The sequence below is a fragment of the Zootoca vivipara genome, chromosome 3, assembly GCF_963506605.1.
Source record: "Zootoca vivipara chromosome 3, rZooViv1.1, whole genome shotgun sequence".
In the NCBI taxonomy this organism is placed as follows: domain Eukaryota; kingdom Metazoa; phylum Chordata; class Lepidosauria; order Squamata; family Lacertidae; genus Zootoca; species Zootoca vivipara.
This window is the reverse complement of record NC_083278.1, coordinates 73,801,575-73,822,732: the sequence shown is the minus strand read 5'-3', so window position 1 is coordinate 73,822,732 and position 21,158 is coordinate 73,801,575.

Genomic DNA, 21,158 nt, shown 5'->3' with positions numbered 1-21,158 from the left:
TTGTAGTCCCAAAACAGCTGAAGGGCCAGGTTTGGCCATGCCTGCTTTACACAGAAGGTGCTAGCTTCCATTGTCTCCCGAGACAGGTGGATGCCAACCAGTATTCGGTTTTTCTCCAAGAAGCTCAAGGCAGCCTACATGGCTCTTCCCCTCCTTGGTCAATCCGCACAACAACCCTATGAGGTACGTTAGGCTGAGAGGCAATGACCCAGTGAGCATTGTGTCCAAATTGGGATTTGAGCCCAGGTTTCCTATTCCGACACAAACCACTATATAACACTGGGTCTCTTTCATGGACTACAATCCACTTCGTAAAGTGTTAGCCTGAGAAACGGGCATGTACATATATGCATCTGATTAAGCGGACTGTAACCCACCAAAGCTTGTAACATAATAAATTTAAGGGATAACGGGGCTCTGATGTTTTCTCTGCAAGAGAGAGAACATGCATAAGATCAACCTGTTTAAGGCAGGAATCACCACTTCTGTGTACACACACACATCCCCGCTTTCCTCTCTGATGAACAGATGTTTGCATTGTTTCAAAAGCTTATGTACCCAGAGTTGAGAGACAGGCAAAAGGAGTGGGTTCACATGATAGGGGAAGCAAAGCCTCAATCACTTTCAATTTTGTTTGAAACTTGCCTGCCTCTCCGACCCACAGGTAAGCAGCTGCTAGGCTGTGGAGAAGTACTAAGATGCAAGAATTACCATTTTTTAGGCGATCGCTCCTAAATGGCCCTAGAAATCTCATGCTCTCTCCAAATTCTATTAACTTATTATTTCCTAATGCTCATATCCTGGCTTTCCTCCATCATGGACCGCATGGTTTGGTACACATTCCCAGGTAGTCACTCATCCACACACTGACCAGCTTAAGACCTGATCAGCTTCAACAAGGCAGGTAGGTAGCCTTGTGCCTTCAGACCACACCTGGCGAGAGCGGTATTAACCACATGATTTGCATGCAGCATGTCAGTCCCATACACTGTGGTGCTCTTTGGAACATAACAGGAGCCCCAGTTCAAATCCCCGCCCCTCCCGTTCTGTATGTATAGCTACTGGGATGCGTTCAGCATTTCAAATTAAAAGAAAATCAATTTATGATTCTGAGTCAAAATGGCAGTAAAACAATAGAAACCACATGGGAAATCAGAGGTACGATTGAAGACTGAGCAAGATATAAGGGAAAGATGAAGGACAGGAAGACTGACCTGGGAGCAAAGTCACGTTGTTAACAAGTTCCCAAATAGAGCAATAACCCATTCCCATACAATGAATAACCTTGGACCCTGAGCCAGGGAGGGGCACAGGGACATGCAGTTATCTATGGCCAGAAGAGCAGGTCTTTATTGCCTTTGCAAAGTTTTAAAATAAACATTGCATTTTAAAAATAAAAATTGCAGCAGCAAATTGTGGTTTGAATGCCGGAAGCATGTGATTTCCACACAACAGAAGCACTTTCTTCAGTAAAAGATTGTGTGGATCCTTCACTACAAAGTGGCTAATAATATCTGATTCATAGGTTTGATTAAATGAATTAAAACTTGTAATCAAATAAAAAGGTGCCACCAATTAATCAGGCAACAGATTTATATTATAATTATTGATAATATATAACAACTGCAGATGGGAAACATCAATCATCTCAAAAGAAGCATTTTGCTTTCTGTGTTGCAAATTGGAAGAGGTTATTCTTCTAAGATTATGACTGATTGACACACGTCCATAATCTAGAAACAAAGACAGTATGCATGCTGCTTGTTCTGTTTTTACTCATGTGTATGGGTGTAATTGACTTAAACCCATACAGTTAATTGACTAACATTGTTTAAATGAGGTGGCAGTCTTAATCATTGCACAAAAGCCTTACCTGACTATCTGTAAAGCCTCTTGATGGTTCCTTCTGTCCACACCAGGAAATGTTTGCTTTTAAAACAAACTTCTAAAATACAAGTTTCCCTGGGCTCAATTCTACCTGCTTGAATTTTTCTTTTTCTTAAAAAAAATCACCTAATAATCTCACATGGGGGATTTGCTGTGGTGAACCCTGTGACAGGCATACTTTGCATATGCTCAGAGACATTTCTTTACCAGCCATCTCAAAGGGGAGGAAAGGGTATAATAATAATAATAATGTATTAGAAGCGAAATTAGCTTCCAAATAGGCTTTATGTTCCCAACATTGGAAAGCTCCCATTCAAATTAATCAGAGGGAACAACAGAACTTCACTCCCCTCCAGGCACACTTATCAGATAGTGTAAATCAAATAGCTCTCGACTAGCAAACCTGGGGCTCATGTTGATAGAACAGATTACAAAGCTTGAGAACAGGACCATCAATCAGCAGATAGACATTTCAGCTCCATATTTTGCTGAAATTTCAGCTTCTAATTTGCCAAAGGGGAATGATGAAAGCTCTGTACTTCAGGGCAACACAACACATTCTAATTGGAGTAGGGGCCTTGGTGGAAGTCTAATTTAGGTAAGGATGTAGATTTGAAATGCAGCGTAGGCTTTTTTCTTCTGCAGGGTAGAATCTGGATTCCAGAGCTCATCCCAGCAAATTATCAAGCAAGGCGAAGTGTATCTCCCACAAGCTCACTGTAAAGCCTCAATGAATTTCTAGAGCTTCTGGTTGAATGAGGGAAATCAATTAGCAGCAAGTTTCCAAATCAATGGCTGAGAAAAGAGGTCATTTAACCAACTGCTATTCGCTTGGGGGAGGAACTGGAAGGAGAGAATGAGAACAATATTAGGCTGTGACCTGTGCCCCTGCTTGGATTCAGTAGTTTACACTGAAAGAATTGTGAAATTATAAAGCAAAGCCCAGCTTGGGGCTCTAATTCTGTGCTTGAGGGCACCATTTCAGCTTCCAGGAGTGGGAAAACAAATTTCATTAGGGCAGGGCAAGATTTGCAGAAAGGTCACGGTTTGGGTATTTTCAAAATTAAATTGCAGAAAAATAATAATTGTATATTTGAAGGGGATTTGTTCTGGCTCTTTATTATACTTCATAATAAGTATAGCAATCCTAGCAACACTGGTCAAGTCTTTTTTTTATTTTTTAAGGAGCTTGCGCTTTTGATATGCAAACCTTGGTCTATGTAATTTTTTTCTAGCAATGTTGAACCAATGAATGCATATAGGTTGCTTCAAAGGAATAAGGTCTGAAATATGGGAGGCGTGGTAGTGGATTACACTCCCTACTGTCTTCTTTTTCTTTGTTCTCCAGTTAATTTCCTTTGATTTATCTCTGGAGAATATTCCATTGCAATATATTCCCCTATCTCTTTACTTGGAGCGCCTACAGACTGCTAACGTTTGACCAAAAGGATTCAAGTGCATACATCTGAAGGCAGCCTTGTTTAGGGAAGTTTTTAATGTTTGATCGCGTTTTTAATACAGTACTCTGTTGGGAGCCACAGAGTGGCTGGGGAAACCCAGCCAGATGGACGGGGTATAAATAATATATTATTATTATTATTATTATTATTATTATTATTATTATTATTAAATGTAGGTTTGCACAATTAACGTAGATTAAAGCACTCTGTCACTCTAGCGCAATAAATGTACTTTTAAAAAGAAACAGACTTTTTGTGGTTAGGGAAGAGATGGGGAATGATGAACATATAAATGTCCCCCAAGCAAATGTGGGTGAGTGCTCAATAAAAACAGAGATAGTCTAACTTCTGCATAAGCTTTGTGTGAGCAAATCAAGATGAATATTCAATAAATACGGTAGGTCATTTGAAGGAGCCCTTGGCTTGAAATATTTGTGACATGCTAGATTTCAAGCTGAAAGGCAGCATTGTTTTGTAAAGCATAATGCTGAATAAAGCTGCATGCTCAGGAAATACTTCTGAGTGAATATGGTTAGGATTGGGCTGCACATGAACTGGCTCCATTGGTTAGAGCATGATGCTGATAACACCAAGGGTCACAGGTTCGATCTCCATATGAAACAGCTGCATTGCAGGGGGTTGAACTAGATCAGGGTTTCCCAAACTTGGGTCTCTAAGTTGTTTTTTGGACTACAGTTCCCATCATCCCTGGCCACTGGTCCTGTCTGCTAGGGATAGCGGGAGTTGTAGTCCAAAAACAGCTGGAAACCCAAGACTGTGGACCAAATGATCCTCAGTGTCTCTTCCAACCTTACAATTCTATGATTCTGGGACTATAAACCTATGCTCACTTACTTGGGATAAGCCCAATTGAACACAGGCTTACTTCTAAGTTATGCAGAGTGTTGCACTGTGAAGTTGTATTTCTGTACACACACTTACTTGGGAGTAAGTCCCACTGAACTCAATGGAGCTTATTTCTGAGTTTGTTTGTTTATGAAATTTCTATACTGCTCTTCAACTGAGGACCATAGGGTGGTTTACAATATAAACACACAAAAGTTCAGTACATAACATACTAATAAACAAAAACCAATCAGATGGTACTCATTGTGTAATTAATGTATATAAAGCCTGAAGTTTTGGGGGGAAATTCAATCACTGTTCCCATGAGCTGAAATAAAGATCATGAAATCACTACTCAACTCTGAGTATATTTCACAGTGCCCCAGTTTTATCTGGATTGAGCTTCAGTTTGTTGGCTGTCATCCAGTCCATTACCAGGGCAAGGCAACGGCCCAGCACATCCACTGCCACACCTGCAGACGTAAAAGAGAAGTAGAGCTGTGTGTCATCAGCATACTGCTGACAACATGCTCCAGAGCTCCAGATAACATCATTCAGCTGTTTCATGTAGATGTTAAATAGCACAGGGGATAAAATCAAACAGTGAGGAACCCCAGTCTCCATGAAGCTGAAGAGCACTTCTCAAGCACCACCCTCGATCATCCCAGTAGGACTTTGCAGTGGTTCCACCCACCCCTAACTCGGACAGCCACTCCAGAAGGACACCATGGTCAGTGGTATTGGAAGCTGCTGAGAGGTCAGGGAGAATTAGCAGAGACACATTCCTCCTATCACTCTCCCAGCAGAGGTCATCATACAGGGTGGCCCAAGCAGTTTCTATGCCAAAACTGGGCCTAAATCCCAATTGAACTGGATCTAGAAAATCCCTTTCCGCCAAGAGCACCTGGATCTGGTCCGTGACCACCCGTGGAGCATTGTAGGTCATTTTCTGAAATGCCAGCATGCCTTGATATAATTGTTTCACTTGCTATGTTTAAATAATATAAGCTTGCTTCTGTTCTATCCTACAAAGTTCTGTTTTATTCTGATATACTTTGGAAAAGCTATGAAGGTCATATGTCATAAAAATTAAATGATTCTTCAGCTTGCTTTGCCCAAGTCTGTGTATTGTTGTTCTCTTGGAAACGAGCTGCTTCTTATTACAGTGATTATATAATGCATGAAACATATAGCACTGCACAAACCAAGTTTCTTAGAATTTTTACATCTCTCGGATACAATTGTCAAAAGTTATAGGGCAAACAGGAATGTTATTCTGAATGCGGAATTCTGTCTCAGTCAGCCAGTTATGTCACATTGTAAGGTTTATGCAAAATTTGTGCCTGGTTCCAGATGGCAATACTGTATGAATTTATCATGTTTCCTAAAAGCATTGTGAGGGATTTATAAAAGTGTAATTAAACATTAACATCCAGTAACATTTCTCTATTTTAAATGTCCCCCTCCCCCCACAGTGCCATGCTCATTCCTTCAAACATATTCCCAGGGTCACTGATTCAAATAATACTCCAAGGGGAAAATATGCTACACTCTGCTATCGCCTCAGATGGTTGCATCTTAGGAAGAGGGGCATAGAGAGAGGGAAAGGAGGGAGAGGCTGGGTGGGAAATAGCTTTTGCCAACACAATGCACCATCGACCAGGCCAGAAACCAAACAGGAGCATATTTCCCATCTCCCAAATGGTGGTGGAAGCACTGGAGAGCCAAACCACCCACTGCTTAATGACTTCTTCAGGGCTTTCTACAGGGTCCCAAGACTCTTTCTCGGACTAGGTGCCCCCCTCCCCAAGACGCAGGTCAGACCAGCTTCTGAAACATGCCTGCCTTGTCACTGGGCCTGACATTACTGTGAGAAAGTTAGGGACGCCTGGTGTTTTGTGATGACTGCTGCATCAGCAAAATCTCCCCAAGACATCGCCAGGTCCGTACAGTCTCCTCTTTCCGGGGTAGTCTGGCACTGTGTAGCCAAGAACACCATCATGGACGCATCCTTATGACGTCAAAAGTGGCCTCAGGATGTGCCTGGCAATGCCTGTCGCCAGCAAGTAGCCATTACCTGCAGAGGAAGTGTGCACAGCCAGGCAACTGTATATTCTTAGCATGCTTTACTGTTGCTTTGCACACTGACAGGGTCATTCTTTATTGGCCTATATATAACACTGCGAATGACAAATTCAGCATAAGCAACAGAGAGCCTTGTGGTACCTTAAAGACTAAGAAATCTACTATGGCAGAAGCTGTTATGGACTGCAGTCCATTTTCTCAGCCGCGACAGACTAATAGGGCTATCCTTCTGGAAATCAATTCAGCATGGTTGTCACTGGTAACTAACTCATTCCTAATAGGTCCCCAGGCAACTGGCCACAAAAAGACTAGATCAAAGAAGCATGCAATGGAAATACAAATGTTTAAACTACACTCTTTCTCAAGAAAGGCATGTGGTCCCTAGGGTTAGAGTGATATTTAAGCATCCCCACGCCAAGTGAATATGGATACTAAAAGTGCACTGTGGGGACTGCAGTTTACGCCAACATCAAGGGCAGCCGTACATCAAATCCCGAGCACTGTTTAGGCCATTTGCAGCGCTAAATATGACAATACAATATGTTTTGTCCCTTTGGGTTGTTTATTTTTCCCTGTCATTTTTATTTCTTGGACACCTCTAACAGCTAGATTTTTATAGCTCAAACAAGAACATACCATATATGGAACCATATATGAAAACTCAACGTCTCCACGCAGGTGGCCAAAACAAATGTTGGAATTCCTGCAGCCTTAAAGCAGCATCAACAGGCCCAGTTGGATAGACCAGCATAGATGCCACCCATTTTAAAGCCAGGAGGGAATATAGGTTGACTGGATCTACAGCAGGCATCCCCAAACTGCGGCCCTCCAGATGTTCTGGCCTACAGCTCCCATGATCCCTAGCTAAGTGGTCGGGGAAGATGGGAATTGTAGCCCAAAACATCTGGAGGGCCGAAGTTTGGGGATGTCTGATCTACAGGCTACCTTTTGGAAGAAGAGCAATATATAAATTCAACAAATAACATCATCATCAACAACATAGTTTGATACTTGAGGTGCTTGTGACTTGCAGCAGTGGCAGTTTGTGCCCATTGAGACTGGAAGGGCAGAAAGCCTGGGGACCAGCAGCAGGTGGCGGAGGCAGAGCCAGTGACAGGCAGAGCCAACTAATTTTAGTTTTGTCCACATCCTCTTCCCTGATGAATTCTACAAGGGCAGCAATGAGAGCAGATGCACACTGTACATTTAAAGCACATCCAGTGCACAGCGCAATGTACTTCCCACATCATGGAGCTACAATTCCCAGCACCCTTAACAAACTACAGTTCACATGATTTTTTGGGGGGAGGGGGGAGGCATGTGCTTTAAATCACTGGGTGTGCTTTAAATGTACAGTGTGGATCTGCCCAGTGACAATGGAGGAGGAGAGTGACACCCAGTATCATCTCATGGACTGGTTGTGAGAAGGCCAGGAAGGGGCTGGTTGAGGGCAAATTGAGGCAGGAGGGGCAGTGACCCATTCACCCTAACAGATCAGCCTCCACTGACTTGAAGAGCTTCCTCCCCCTCCCATCACCCCATCTATTTAGCTGCCCTCTTTTCCCTCCTGGCTCTGCCTACGAGTATGAAATTCAGCTGAGGGGGGGGGGGCATGGTACCCACCCCTGCCTGGAATATGTGCTGCTAGATACAGTTGAGATTACGCTGAAAAACCAAAGCACCTGATGTGATTTTATATATCCTAACTCTAGCATAACTATAGGCCTTGGTCCTATATACCTGAAGGAGCGTCTCCACCCCCATTGTTCTGCCCGGACACTGAGGTCCAGCGCCGAGCGCCTTCTGGCGGTTCCCTCACTGCGAGAAGCAAAGCTACAGGGAACCAGGCAGAGGGCCTTCTCGGTAGTGGCGCCCGCCCTGTGGAACGCCCTTCCATCGGAGGTCAGGGAGATGAACAACTACATGACATTTAGAAAACACCTAAAGGCAGCCCTGTTTAGGGAAGTTTTTAATCTGTGATATTTTAATGTATTTTTATATTTGTTGGAAGCCGCCCAGAGTGGCTGGGGAAACCCAGCCAGATGGGCGGGATATGAATGAATAAATAAATAAATAAATAATAGCAATATTTGTTTTCTGACATAGACCTATGCCTTTGCTAGGCATTCCTAATATATAGGTATATTTAATGGCTTGGAACAAAAAAACCACTTTCTTGAGACCAATCTCCACTGAACACAGAGGAACTAATGTCCAAGTAAGCCTTGCCTTTCTGAGTAAACCTTGCCACATGCCTTTCTTGAGAAAGAGTGTAGTTTAAACCAGTGTTCTATCCTAACTACTCCCGATAAATAAATCACAAAGGTTTCAAATGAGGGAGAGTAGTTCTTGTTTCTGCTTCTAAATGATGCCCCTGTTTGCTACTCACCCTAATAAAATTCTATTTATGGTGTAAAACCAAAGAAGTGCATCTTCCTTTCAAAAGAAGAGGTGTTTGTGTTAGCAAATTGCAAATTTTTATAGGCTTAATTGTGCCTTCTAGCAAACCAGGAGGCTTGCGGGGACTTTGTTACAGTGTGTTAAAGTCAAGCAGACTTCTTCTTCTTCTTCTTCTTCTTCTTCTTCTTCTTCTTCTTCTTCTTCTTCTTCTTCTTCTTCTTCTTCTTCTTCTTCTTCTTCGTCTCATAAAAAGAGATAAGCCTTATATGAGCATAGCAGCTGATTTCTCAAGCTGAAAAGCACATTGTGATGTACTCTCCTTACCAAAAAGGGGATGAGAGCCAAACTTAGAGCACCTTTAATAGAAATTAGCAGTCACTTAGTCTTAAATAGCTTCAATTTTGAAGGCAGACCCATGGCGTCTTCCATCTCCCGCCTCCCCTTTTATAGAAGTTTAACAAGAAGATAGCTGGGAGCTGCAATTATTTCTTCTTTGTGCTAAAGAGCATCAATATCATAGCTGCCAAGTTATCCCTTATTTTAAGGGGTTTTCCCTTATGCTGAATAGGCTTCCTCGCGAGAAAAGGGAAAACTTGGCAGCTATGATCAATATGGTGATGCACAGCAGTTGGTCACACTGTGCAGACTTTACATTGCTATCCTATGGGGCCAAATTTATGCCAGTTTGCTAGTTTAGGCACCCACTGGTGGTGAAAAGTACTTCAGCACAGAAAACACTGGAATGAATGGACCCAGATCTGCCCATATTCACTCCATACTTTTAAAGCACTATGGTACAGTGGTACCTCGCTAGACGAATGCCCTGCTAGACGAATTCTTCGCTAGACGAATGGGTTTTGTGATGGGAGGTTGCCTCGCAAGACAAATTCGTTTTGTGAAAAATTTGTCTAGCGAATTGCGGTTTTCCATAGGAATGCATTGAAATTCAATTAATGTGTTCCTATGGGCAAAAAAATAATAATAATCAATGCATTCTTATGGGATTCGCAAGACGAATTTTTCGCAAAACGAATTGACTCACAGAATGAATTAAATTCGTCTTGCGAGGCACCGCTGTACCACTTTAAGCAGTCATGGATTCCCCCCAAGAATTCTGGGAGCTGTAGTATGTTAAGGGTGCTGAGAGTTCTTAGGTGACCCCTATTCCTCTCACAGAACTACAATTCCCAGAGTTTCTTGTGAGAGGGTTTTATTTTTAAATCACTCTGGGAATTGTAGCTCCAAGAAGGGACAACTCTCAGCACACTGTGACGGTTACCTATGTATAGTGCTGGAGGGGAAATAGTTAACTGGGAGACCCAATCAGAACCCAAGGGGGTGGAGTCAGAGGGACTATAAAAACCAGCCCTGAGGGGTAGTACAGGGGGTTGTTGTTGAGGAGTGGAGTTGAGAGAAGTGGTTGAGGGAGTTAGAGAGTTTGTGGGTAGGCTGAGGTAGTGTGGAGAAATAAGGGGAGTTCGGAACAGTTAATTGCTAGGAAGTGTAGGGAGGAACTGATTGCAGGAAGGAGAAATGATTACAGAAAGAGAGAGAGCAGGAATAGGAAGGTATAGTCCGGTATAGGTAACAATTGTTTATGTGACTGAAGACTTTTATTGCAACCACATGCGTGTTAAACTGCAAACTAATAACATTTTGTGTTCCAATTTAACCCTGACTGGACTCAGTATTGTACCAGTTAGAGACTGGTTGGTGGCAGCGGGAGAACTCAGTGGTGGCACAGGGATCAATAGACGGTGAAAAGTCCGGGGACCCTGTGTGATCGCCACACACTCTTCCCAAGATTCTTTGGCAGAAGATAAAATATGATACTACTTTAAATGTATGAGTGTGGTCTTCCTTTGCTTTACATCAAAAGTCTAAATACAAAAAAACCCCATCACATTAAAACATAAAAGTAATGTGTCATTAAAACAGCCGCAGGTAAAGAAACACAGAGTACCACATATTAAAATACAGTTTGGTGCTTGTGTTCTGAGCCTTAAAGGTAAAGGGACCCCTGGCTATTAGGTCCAGTTGCAGATGACTCTGGGGTTGCGGCGCTCATCTCACTTTACTGGCCAAGGGAGCCGGTGTACAGCTTCCGGGTCATGTGGCCAGCATGACTAAGCTGCTTCTGGTGAACCAGAGCAGTGCACGGAAACACCGTTTACCTTCCCGCCGGAGCAGTACCTGTTTATCTACTTGCACTTTGATGTGCTTTTGCACTGCTAGGTTGGCAGGAGCAGGGACCGAGCAATGGGAGCTCACCTGTTGCGGGGATTCGAACCGCCGACCTTCTGATTCGGCAAGCCCTAGGCTCTATGGTTTAACCCACAGTGCCTTAAGAGTCTGTTAAAACATCAGCAGAATCAGGGCTATATGTATCTCCCTAGGGAAAGGATTCCACAGCAGGGCCACCACTGAAAAGGCCCTACATCTCATGCTCATCAATACATCTGTGGCAGATCCACATGCAAGGTCTATGAGGGTAATCTCAAGGCCTGGGCAGGTCCACAACAACTGATGGATGGGAATGGGAGAGCCATATACAAACATTTGGGGTTCTCAAAGGTTCATGTCAATTCTCTCCTAATAAGGGGGGAATTGTAACTGTGTATACTCTATGCCACTGTTTTCCTGTGGAGTTCTAGTTCATTTAATGGGTTTTGTGCCAGAGAGCAGCCATTGCTATTTACTAATTAACTGGTGCATGTTTGTGTTGTTGTCTTTGATAAACTGATTTAAACTTCATCTAAAGAGGCATACTTTTTCCTACCTTTGATGAGCTTAAGCCACTACAAACTTTCTTTCAAGCCGTGTGTAAACATCAACAAATCAGCAACATTATGAGGACAAATTAGGGCAAGTTCATTGTATGTAAATCACTTCAGCCAACTTTAATGTGACATTGTAATTAACTCCACTGGTAAAATAACATCTCATTTGTATTTAAGAGATCCCACTTAACTCCAAAGGGTCTCTCATAACAACATTCTTAAACAATAGCCATATTTTCTGGAAATGCGCAATTGGAAATTAACATCTGTTACAATATAGTGGCAAGCTATGTGCCTAATAGTAGTCAATGGCCCAGCGGATGTCTTTATTAAGATGTCATTTTGAAAGAACAACACTGAACAATTTAACTTTTGGCAAGCATACCAATTAATTACACAGGCTCTGTTTTAATTATGCTTATGTAATCAAGATTGTGCCTTTGCCACATAATAGAAGACTAACTATTCAGCTCACTGCAGATATATAGGGAGATGAAAAGACGGATGATCCACTTGAATATTCCTCTCTGAATTGGTAGAGCACCCAAATAGAGAACTCCCCTTTTAGGAGCATATTTTTAGAAGTGGTTCTAAATTATGAAAATTTGATGATTAAAAATACCGCATTTGGGTGTGTGAAGAGCACCTGGGGAGTATGGTGGTATGAGGGTTGAGCCAAAGGCATTGGTTTGGAGAGATTCAGGAGCTGGCAACTAGAAGCCAGGACCCAATATCTATCAGGGATCAGAGGGCAAAGCAGAGAACAGCACTGGAGATGCTGCTTTATACTGAATCAGACCATTGGTTCATCTTGCGCAGTATTGCCTACACTGACTGGCAGCCGCTCTCCAGGGTTTCAGGCAGGAGGCTCTCCCAGCCTGACCTGGAAGTGCTGAGAATTGAACTTGGGACCTTCTGCATGTACAGCACATGGTCTGCCACTGAGCTATGGCCCTTTCCTATTCCTGGCAATGAAGGACCAGGATCAGAAATAAAAGATTCACTCAAGCTCAGGTAGGTTTGTTGCTCATGCAATGGTGAGCTTCTAGGGTTGCCAGACTCAATAGAGGACAGGATTTCTGTGCCTTTCATTGCCCTGCTCTCTTTTGAGTCTGGAAACCTTAAAGAGAAACCAGCAGACCCTTTGCTTGGAAATTAAACAAAGGGTCTGCTGGTTTATCTCTAAGGTTTCCAGACTCAAAAGAGAGCAGGGCAATTAAAGGCACAGAAGTCCTGTCCTCTGTTGAGTCTGGCAACCCTATGAGCTTCAGAAGAAGTCCTCCTTATGTACCACTTCCTGCCCTGGAGGCGCCAACAGTCAGCTTGCATGGAAGGATGGATCTGGTCCAGAAGGTTCTTCACCGAGGTTGCAGTCACATGGGGCAATTGGGCAGCATTCTTGACAAATTACTAGCTTAGAAGTTATGGAAACTGTGCCTTAAGAATGAAAGAATATAGAAAGAGCCTGCTGGAGCAGGCCAATAGCCCATTCAGTCCAGCCTCCTGTGCTCACAGATGCCAACCAGATGCCTGCGAGGAAACCCGCAGGCAGGACCTGAGCACAAGAGCCTTCTCCCCTGCTGTGGTTTCCGGTTAACTGGTATGCAAAAGCAGTGCAGCCTCCAACTGTGGAGGCAGAGCCTAGCCGTCATGGCTAGTACCCATTGATAGGCTTCTCCTCCATGAATTTGTCTAACCTTCTTTTGAAGCCATCTAGGTTGGTGGCGATCACTGCCTCTTGTGGGAGCGAATTCTGTTGTTTAACTATGCGCTGTGTGAAGAAGCACTTCTATGAATCTTCCAACGTTCAGCCTTTAAAGCCATGACTACAGGTTGATGGGCAGGAGGTCCTCAAAGGGCCAGTACCGCTGTCTGAAAGCGGAGGGGGTTCACACTCATGCCCAAAAGGAGGTGTGAAGTAGCAGATGGAGCAAGGAGAGGCTCCGTCAACACTTTGCAGGTGCACAACTCGATTGGCTTGCTGCATGCATGGGTGTTGATCACCCGTATCAGCAGACCATGGTGGATGCAGCTGTCCACTCAAAAGCTACCCAGCTGCATGGTGCCAAGATAATTACCTTCTTCCTTTGGCTGCTGCCTTCTCTTGTTTCCTTTTGGTAAGCATGGGGCCTCCCCACCCCCTTGGCTGCCATGTAGGCATCTTTAAAGGCAAAAACACCCACAGACTTGAAGATCTGGCAACCCTATTTGGAGCCTGCCATGCGCCATGCATAATTCATCCCTTTCCCCCCAGGCAGCATGTATTAGAAAGTCTGCATTTGGTTTTTATTTTTGGTTTGATGAATGAGATTAATAATTGCATAATGGTATGAACGTAAAACATTGTCTTCTTTTCCTTACAGCTCTTCCAGCTTCTCAAGACAGGCCGCACATTAGATATTTAAGCGGAATTGCTCAGAGGGTATGAGTCACCCAGTTACTTTTTTTTGTTTTGCTTTGGCTTTTCCCCAGCGTGGACACAGAACGATTCTTGCTAGTTCTCAGTAATTCAGAGTGATTTCAGAGCAGAACCATCTCCAAATATAGATCACACTGAATAATGGCTGTGAACAGCCCTTGTTAGTGCATTCAAATGTCTGGGGAAAGAGGGGAAAACATCCTGGAATGAAAATGGTGAGTCATTACCTGGGCCCTTCATACATCCTCAGACAGTTGGGCATCAGAAACAAAGACAAATGGTCTGAACAAATTTCAGTTTTTTGACCTGCGCAATGCCTCTAGGCCTTCATCATGAGCTTGTCTGTATCTACGTGATGCACAACTCAGTAAGTTACAGTCTTTTACCATGGTGCTTGAGTACTTTCAAGCGATTTCAGAGGCTGCTACCTTGTTCCATAGATAAGCTATTTATCACACAAAACTGTTACAGAGATGGAGCCCCCACAATGCCCCCCCCGAGAGACATTGAGAGAGAGAAACTTTTGGGATAAGCATCAGCCCAAACTACTTTTCCAACTCAATAAAGTAGTTTTTGCTAAATAACTCACAGCATGCCCCCCCCCAAGATAAAAAGCCTTCTTTGATCAGAGGGTCTACAAATTATGGTGCATTAATTGGATCCTGTCACAAGGCTGCTTCATGCATTGCACTTTTAGAACAGTGCTTTTTGGGTGGCCATGTGGCCCACTTCACTGAGTGCAGTCCTCTATTTGAAGGTGTCCTCCATTTGGATGTTCATTCCAATTATGACCCTTCTAGACCAGGGTTTGCTTACATGTGGACTTCCAGAAGTTGTTGGTCTTTGACTCTCATTAATCCCAGCCAGCATGGCCAATAGACAGGAGTGATAGAAATTGTCGTCCAGCAACCTTCATCTAGTGGTGGTAGTGGGCATCACAGTAATAGCTTTGGGGGTATAAGAATAACATTGGATTCTTATCTCATTATGCATGATCAAGCTTTCTTTAGCGCCTCAGCCCTTGCTTTTTCCCCGCAGGACCAATTGCAGTCATCAGCAATCGTTAACAGCCATCAACAGGTTTACCACTCCCATCAGCCCATCACCCATTCCCACCCCCACCCCACCCTCTGTATATACATAAGGGTCTGACTTCTGTTTCAAGTGTATCTGAAGAAGTGTAGTGTGCATGCACACAAAAGCTCATACCAAAATAAAAACTTAGTTGGTCTTTAAGGTGCTACTGAAGGAATTTTTTTATTTTGCTTTGACTCAGACCAACACGGCTACCTACCTGTAACTAGAGCTTTGGGGGTGTATTTTTCAGCCCAATGAGATTCCCAAATATGAACAACAAAGCTTTTTAAAAAAGTTATTAAAATATTGTAAGCTGTCTAAAAGAAACTTAGAGCAAACCTTAAGAGTGTTTCCACTCCCATTGTTCAGCCCGGACACTGAGGTCCAAGGGCCTTCTGGTGGTTCCCTCACTACGAGAAATGATGTTACAGGGAACCAAGCAGAGGGCCTTCTTTGTAGTGGCACCCACCCTGTGGAACACCCTCCCATCAGATGTCAAGGAGATAAGAATTAAATAACCTTTAGAAGACATCTGAAGGCAGCCCTGTAAAGAGAAGTTTTTTAGTGTTTAATGTTTTATTATGTTTTTGTATATGTTGGAAGGCTCCTAGAGTGGCTGGGGCAACCCAGTCAGATGGGCGGGGTACAAATAATAAAACTATTATTATCAGTGCTATTTTTCTAGAAAAAGAGGTGTCGGAATTCACCATGAGATGAATTCACTGAGAGGTGCCAGAACCGAGTTCTGGTGAGTTCCGACTGAAAGAAAGCTCTGATTATTATTCTTATAAGAGTTTCATGGGGTGTTTCTTCTGCCGCCATCAAGAAACCTGCAAAAACAAACAAACCCTCAAACAAAACCTTTTCCTTAGTTGGAGAACTATAGTTTGTGCCAACCTGTAGACACCCCACACAGTTTCTTGCCCTTTCCCTGAGCTCTCAACTCTGTGGGGGGGAAATGATGGTGCGCTTTACTACCCCATCCGCTAGCACTGGCTGGGGTGGTGAACACACCGCAATGGCAAAGTTCAATGCTTTTTGGAGATGCAAGGTGTGGTGTTTTTTGTTTTTGTTTCCAAAAGGAAAATGTGAAGTGGCACCTGGCTGAAATCTAAGAACACTGAACAGGTGAAAATTTGTGAAAATGTCCTAGAATGACTCCTCTGTAGGTCTACTTTTTGTGAATTGCACAATGAAAAATGCAGCAGGGGGGGCCCTCCAAATGGATGGAGTTTAAGGCAGTGGACCCCAAATGTTTCCCTTCATGAGCCACAAGAAAAAGAAAAAATCCACTACAGTAATACAGCTGGATCAGGTGTTCCTTTGATATTGCATAATATTATGTTCTCATAGGCAGGGAATGGAGTATAAAGCAAGCAAAATTAACTGTATGAATTCTTAATGCCATGGAAGACAGCTGGCAAAGTTTCACAGGTACAAGGTAAAACATATGAGAAAAATGCGAAAGAGAGTGCGGAGCCCAATCTAAGGGACTAGAGAAGAAAGTGCTGGTGTGTTTTCTGTCTGAAAATTGGAAATGCCATTTTCCTGTGGATCTTTCCCACCTTTCATATGGTCACCTCTGCTCCTCTCTATAATCCACAGAGCATAAAGAAATGTTATAGTTGGTATATATGCTGACAGATAAGGTTCGTTCAGTGCTTATGGGAAAATAGAAGTAGTAAAGAAAATGTATAAAGGGAGACGCCGGAATCAGCTCCATCACTTTCCTCTTGACCGTGGGAAGCTGCAAGAGGAATGTATCAAAAACATTCTACAAAAAGTCCAGAGACCATGAGGAATCATGGGAGGACAGGGTAAATAAGTTAGGAGATTCCACCCCATAGTGGAAGACGGTTCAGTTCTGGAGCCTGTTTTGGACACTGAACCTCTGGAGTACAGTGCCCTAGTAATGACCACATAAATTTGTGACTAGTTGAGAAGGAAGCTGCTCATCTAGCCCCAAACCTGAGTAGCTCTCCATATGTTTTTGGACTACACTTTGCTTCATCCCTGACCATGGGCCATGTTGCTTGAGGCTGATGGGAGCTGCAGTCCAATAACACCTGGAGGTCATCACAGTGACCACCCCCACCTTCAAGCTGTTATTAGCTGTGTCCTTGACACAACTTCAAGGGTTTGATGAGGGATGGTTAATTAAGATCAGAGAAAGTGCTTTCGCACTGATCCTAATCATACCTCAACCCCAGGGTGGGCCAACTCCCTTATAACAAGATCCTGGAATGTAGCGTGAGGAGGTTCGAGAGGCATATGCCTCACAGTTGTTGGCATCCATCCGTCTCAGGAGACAATGGAGTGCGCCTTCGGGGTGAAGTCAAACTGCTGCGCTAGCAGCACCGAAGTGACCTCCCCAAAGCCTGGGCAGTGTTTATGGAGGTCCTGGGCTGCCCAGGCAGCAAGACGCCCCTCTTGGTCTGTGGTCCAAAGGAAAGCAGAGCAATACATCTGGCACCAGCTTGGCTGCAATAATTGCTGGAAGAAGGCATGCAAGGCAAGGCACCATCCAACCGTCTTAGGGACTCTACTCTGGATTTGTGTGTAGAGTTTACTCCTTAGCCTTTTCTTCTCTTGAAGAAGTGTCACAAGGCAGCAGGGGTTGAGGATCAGTTTTCCTTCTCCTAGACGAGCGACCTTCCTAGGTTGATGATCCCCATCTGCCTCACTGTACATGTCTTCAATTCTACTCCATTCCTTCAGGGATCCCTTGAGCCAGTTTTATCCCATCTCATTTTCCTCCCCACTCCTTGGAAACTCAACTTTAGGTGCCTCCTTGTGGTCGCTGGGCATGTTCAGTCCTCATCAGCCAATGATTTTTCCTCCCTTTTAATTTACCAGCAAATATTTCCCTGCATACCTGTGTAGTCCTCTGAGTATACAGAAACTACAGCCTTGCCTGGTGTTGGCTCTTTTTCCCTGCCCAGGTGATAGAGACCAGACCCCCCAAGTTTGGTATTAGAAGGCATGATGAATTAGAAACGTAATTGCAGTGAGTCATCTATCCAGTAGATGGCAATTATAGACTCTCCATGTGAGTTCCAGTTACCCTAAGTCTCATATAAGCTGCCATGTAACTTAATGGAATGAATATGCTTCGGGTGCTTTCAGACATTTCCTTTTTCTTTGCAGGGGGAACAAGTAGCAGCACAGCCCTCCATCATGTCCCAGTGACGACTTCTATTTATTTGTGACATTGTTGCAGACATTATTTTTGTGTATTGATAGTTGTGTGGTGTGCTGGTCCATACCTTGAATTTCTTTCAGGATGATTGAGAATAGATCCGAAATCACCATTCATTTTGCCTAGCAATTTCTCTTTGATAAATAGGAAAGAAGTACCGTACTTTTCCATGTATAAGACGCCCCCCCATTTTTTGCATGATTTTTAAATTTAAAAACCTAGTCTTATACATAGAAAAGTACGGTAAGTAAGGAATATTAAACAGGCACATAATGGATAAAGGAAACAAGAGAAGACATGTCAGTATTTCACATCTTGAAGTCAATATTGTCAAGTGGTGGTGGCAATATACCAATGCCGAGTCTTCCTTACAGTGATGTCTACTCAGAACTGTCCATTGTGCCTATGAAAGTCTATGTACAGAGGAGGGACCGTGTATCTAAACAGCGCTTTTAAAAAGCATAGTCATTCACACATGTTTAACCCTTTGCATGCCTCCAAAACAAAACTTTACTTGGGAAATAACCTTAAAAAGAATCATTTCTCCGTACCACAGAACGCTGTATCCCCAAGCAACATTAGTTGCATGGGAATGTGGAGACCCTGTACCAAAACAATGCAGAGTACTGGATTGCAAATCTATATATAGACTTTCTTATTTTAGTTCCCAACTACCTCAGTGTGGGATGTTATTAATCCTCATCTTGACATGTGTTTTCCACAGGCTCAAAAGAAGCTGTCAAACATCCAGCTATTGATCTAGACAGCCAGAAAATGTTTACCATGGGTGTGTTTTTCATTATTTGGATTAAGTGAATCAATGCACTTTCCAGTGGAAGAGGCAGGGCACATGTGGGGTGGGGGAGGAGAAAGAACTCACTGGTGGCAATTGCCTATTTATTTCTATTTTACTTTCCTCTTTTGAAGTGTTATATTCCTATTTGAACGATAGTATTCCCCCCCCCCCCAAATTACACCTATACATAGAAGTATATGTACGTTTTATACAGATCTGCATCGTCTCCCCCCCCCCAACCTTTTTCTGGTTCTGCATTTGCTCCACTTTCGTAATAAGCAAGTGGACACCAGAGGAGATTATCCAAAGTGGACGACAGTCTCCATGGCTACAGTGGCCTCTGTAAAATGATACAAACCTAAAGGCCTGCTGTAAACCATCTGATATCTGCTTGGTTCAACAATGCGGTGTTCCTTTCACTCATTCTAAAACTCTATGAATTAGTAATGGAGAAAACATGCTACCCCAGTACAAAACCAAACCAAACCAAACCTAGCATCTTCCTCTACCTGTTCACTGCCATGATTCCATGGCAGCAAGCAAGTAGTTCAAAACAGGGTTGAAAATCTGCCTTCTCTAATACAGTACTCGCCTCCCCTTTAAACATGTCCTGTTGAAAATGTGATTACTGTACTTTTTCCAATTACTGCTCCCTTTGCCCTCTTCTTCTTCAAACAAATACACTCGTCTTGCAAAAGCAAACAACTTTCTTTTAAAAAAAACTTTCCCCCCTGAATTCTGTGCTGCTGCTGCTGCTGCTGCTAAGGCTGCCTGATGCTGATGGTTCCCACTCTTCTCCCTTGGCGAAACCTTGATTAATTCTGTGTCACCATTTGTTTGATCTTGTCATTTCTTCTTTCTGGGGTTTGGTTGGCTTGCAGACCCAGGAGCTTGCTTCAGTTAATGACTTGCTCCATCCTTCCATCTCCTACAGACACTTCCTCCTTTACCACTCAGCTGCTCTTTCTGTAACATGAAAGGAAGAGGAAGCAGCAGCAGTGCAGATGATTGAGTATGTTTTATTCAGAGAGAAACACACTTAGAAAGATTATTTTCCCCTACTCTGACAGAGGCTGTCTGCAGGTCAGGGGGGTGACTCAGACTGAATCACAAGGGAGAATGGAAACAGTCAGCATGGGGGTCGTCTTCCTTCACCTTTTCTGCTTTTCATGTTTGCTCTTTCTCACCAAGGTGCAAAATCTTTCAAGAGGCTTCATGGAAATTTTAAAAAGCACAAATCTCAGCTTTCTTTACCTTCCTGCACAGGTTCTTGACACTCAGCTCAGTATAGCGTAGCCGCTAGGGATATAAAGAGCTGTCCTAGAACAACAGGCCATTAGAGACCACTAACCAACGCAAAAGTAAAACTGAAACAAGTTGGCCTTCTGCTGGAGACATTCCATCTGCCACCCCACTTCTTTCAGCCCCTACCTAGCAGGTAGAGTGTGTGCATGTGCACTAGCTAGAAGCCACCAGCCATTAAATGTGATCTAACAAGCTTCCAAAAACCCAGAGATAATTATCTCTTCACCGGGTTGACACAATAGTACCCCTACTGCAGTAGCCTTATACTGCAAGGCCCTTGGTACTATCTTCTTTTGTAGGTCTTTCCAAGTTCTCATTGATTAACATAGAATCATAGAATTATAGAATTTTACCTGATTTTTGTTTTTTAAAAAAGTTCTGGAGATACCAAAGATTGAATCTGGGACTTGACGCACACAAAACCAGCAAAGCATTTGTTCTACTACTGAAATAGGCTACCTCCCATTTACAGGTGAGGGAAATGTGGTATGTGATAACACTTCCTTTCTTTCCAGTTTATAACGCTGGATGCAAGATGGGTTTTGAACAACCAGTGGTTTTTGAACAATTCTTTGCTTGCACTAAAGGATGGAGAAGAGGGGTAGAGGGCCAAGGAATCTCCATTCAGGCAGAAAGACGGAACTGCATTGATTATTGCTAATGCCCACACAATGAGTGGCATCCAATTTTGAAAATCATCGCCATTATTATCACCATCTTATATGCTTTTCATCAGAAGATCCCAGGGCTGGTACTTTACACAAAAATAAAACACAATGCAACTAAAATAGAAATAAACAACAAGAACCCAGCCATAGCCCCCAAACAATCTGTGAGTAATAATTGTGTCCATCTGTGAGTCAACATCCTTCTGCGTGAGCAACAGGACTTTCCTGTCTTCTCA